This window comes from Palaemon carinicauda, chromosome 22 (genome assembly GCF_036898095.1).
Source record: "Palaemon carinicauda isolate YSFRI2023 chromosome 22, ASM3689809v2, whole genome shotgun sequence".
Lineage (NCBI taxonomy): Eukaryota > Metazoa > Arthropoda > Malacostraca > Decapoda > Palaemonidae > Palaemon > Palaemon carinicauda.
In genome coordinates this window covers 49,071,707-49,074,206 of record NC_090746.1, presented here as the reverse complement: position 1 = coordinate 49,074,206, position 2,500 = coordinate 49,071,707, and the positions used below count along the sequence as shown (strand labels likewise).

Sequence of the window (2,500 nt, the reverse complement as noted above, 5' to 3'; positions counted from 1 at the left end):
ACACCCCAAAAAAGAGGCAAGCTTAAAGAACAGTACAAGAAAAGAGGCAAGCTTAAAGAGCAGCCCAGTAAAGGGAAAGGCAAACTTAAAGAACAGCACAAGAAAAGAGGCAAGCTTAAAGAACACCCCAAGAAAAGAGGCAAGCTTAAAGAACACCTCAAGAAAAAAGGCAAGCTTAAAGAACAGGACAAGAAAAGAGGCAAGCTTAAAGAGCAGCCCAGTAAAGGGAAAGGCAAACTTAAGGAGCAGCACAAGAAAAGAGGCGAGCTTCAAGAACACCCCAAAAAAAGAGGCAAGCTTAAAGAGCAGCCCAGTAAAGGGAAAGGCAAACTTAAAAAACAGCACAAGAAAAGAGGCAAGCTTGAAGCACAGCCCAGTAAAGGGAAAGGCAAACTTAAAGAACAGCACAAGAAAAGAGACAAGCTTAAAGAACAGCACAAGAAAAGAGGCGAGCTTAAAGAGCAGCCCAGTGAAGGGAATGGCAAACTTAAAGAACAGCACAAGAAAAGAGGCAAGCTTAAAAAGCAGCCCAGTAAAGGGAAAGGCAAACTTAAAGAGCAGCACAAGAAAAGAGGCAAGCTTAAAGAACACCCTAAGAAAAGAGGCAAGCTTAATGAACACTCCAAGAAAAGAGGCAAGCTTAAAGAGCACCCCAAGAAAAGAGGCAAGCTTAAAGAGCAGCCCAGTAAAGGGAAAGGCAAACTTAAAGAACAGCACAAGAAAAGAGGCAAGCTTGAAGCACAGCCCAGCAAAGGGAAAGGCAAACTTAAAGAACAGCACAAGAAAAGAGGCGAGCTTAAAGAACACCCAAGAAAAGAGGCAAGCTAAAAGAACAGCACAAGAAAAGAGGCAAGCTTGAAGAACAGCACAAGAAAAGAGGCATGCTTAAAGAACAGCACAAGAAAAGAGGCAAGCTTAAAGAGCAGCCCAGTGAAGGGAATGGCAAACTTAAAGAACAACACAAGAAAAGAGGCAAGATTAAAGAGCAGCCTAGTAAAGGGAAAGGCGAACTTAAAGAACAGCACAAGAAAAGAGGCAAGCTTAAAGAGCAGCCCAGTAAAGGGAAAGGCAAACTTAAAGAACAGCACAAGAAAAAAGGCAAGCTTAAAGAACACCCCAAGAAAAGAGGCAAGCTTGAAGAACAGCACAAATAAAGAGGCAACCTTAAAGAACACCCCAAGAAAAGAAACAAGCATAAAAAACCGCACGAGAAAAGAGGCAAGCTTTAAGAAACTCCAAGAAAAGAGGCAAGCTTAAAGAGCAGCCCAGTAAACGGAAAGGCAAACTTAAAGATCAGCACAAGAAAAGAGGCGAGCTTAAAGAGCAGCCCAGTAAAGGGAAAGGCAAACTTAAAGAACAGCACAAGAAAAGAGGCGAGCTTGAAGAGCAGCCCAGTAAAGGGAAAGGTTAACTTGAAGAACAGCACAAGAAAAGAGGAAAGCTTAAAGAACACCCCGAGAAAAGAGGCAAGCTTAAAGAACAGTACAAGAAAAGAGGCAAGCTTAAAGAGCAGCCCAGTAAAGGGAAAGGCAAACTTAAAGAACAGCACAAAAAAAAAAGGACAAGCTTAAAGAACACCCCAAGAAAAGAGGCAAGCTTAAAGAGCAGCCTAGTAAAGAGAAAGGTAAACTTAAAGAACAGTAAAGAAAAGAGGCGAGCTTAAAGAGCAGCCAAGTAAAGGGAAAGGCAAACTTAAAGAACAGCACAAGAAAAGAGGTAAGCTTAAAGAACACCCCAAGAAAAGAGGCAAGCTTGAAGAACAGCACAAGAAAAGAGGCAAGCTTAAAGAACACCCTAAGAAAAGAGGCAAGCATAAAGAACAGCACGAGAAAAGAGGCAAGCTTAAAGAACACCCCAAGAAAAGAGGCAAGCATAAAGAACAGCACGAGAAAAGAGGCAAGCTTAAAGAAACCCCAAGAACAGAGGCAAGCTTAAAGAGCAGCCCAGTAAAGGAAAAGGCAAACTTAAAGAACAGCACAAGAAAAGAGGCAAGCTTAAAGAGCAGCCCAGTAAAGGGAAAGGCAAACTTAAAGAACAGCAAAAGAAAAGAGGCAAGCTTAAAGAACACCCCAAGAAAAGAGGTAAGCTTGAAGAACAGCACAAGAAAAGAGGCAAGCTTAAAGAACACCCCAAGAAAAGAGGCAAGCATAAAGAACAGCACGAGAAAAGAGGCAAGCTTAAAGAAACCCCCAAAAAAGAGGCAAGCTTATAGAGCAGCCCAGTAAAGGGAAAGGCAAACTTAAGGAACAGCACAAGAAAAGAGGCGAGCTTAAAGAGCAGCCCAGTAAAGGGAAAGGCAAACTTAAAGAACAGCAAAAGAAAAGAGGCAAGCTTAAAGAACACCCCAAGAAAAAAGGCAAGCTTGAAGAACAGCACAAGAAAAGAGGCAAGCTTAAAGAACACCCCAAGAAAAGAGGCAAGCATAAAGAACAGCACGAGAAAAGAGGCAAGCTTAAAGAACACCCCAAGAAAAGAGGCAAGCATAAAGAACAGCACGAGA

At 42.3% G+C, this 2,500-nt stretch overlaps 1 protein-coding gene and 1 pseudogene across 1 annotated transcript in view; one reads left to right on the top strand and one right to left on the bottom strand.

The window, feature by feature from the left end:
- LOC137616434 (acetylcholine receptor subunit alpha-like 1) overlaps nt 1-2,500 on the bottom strand; it is a 910,421-nt gene that overhangs the window by 881,576 nt on the left and 26,345 nt on the right. The window lies entirely within an intron of this gene.
- Nucleotides 614-2,500, top strand: part of LOC137616740 (splicing regulatory glutamine/lysine-rich protein 1-like) — a 6,166-nt pseudogene continuing 4,279 nt past the window's right edge.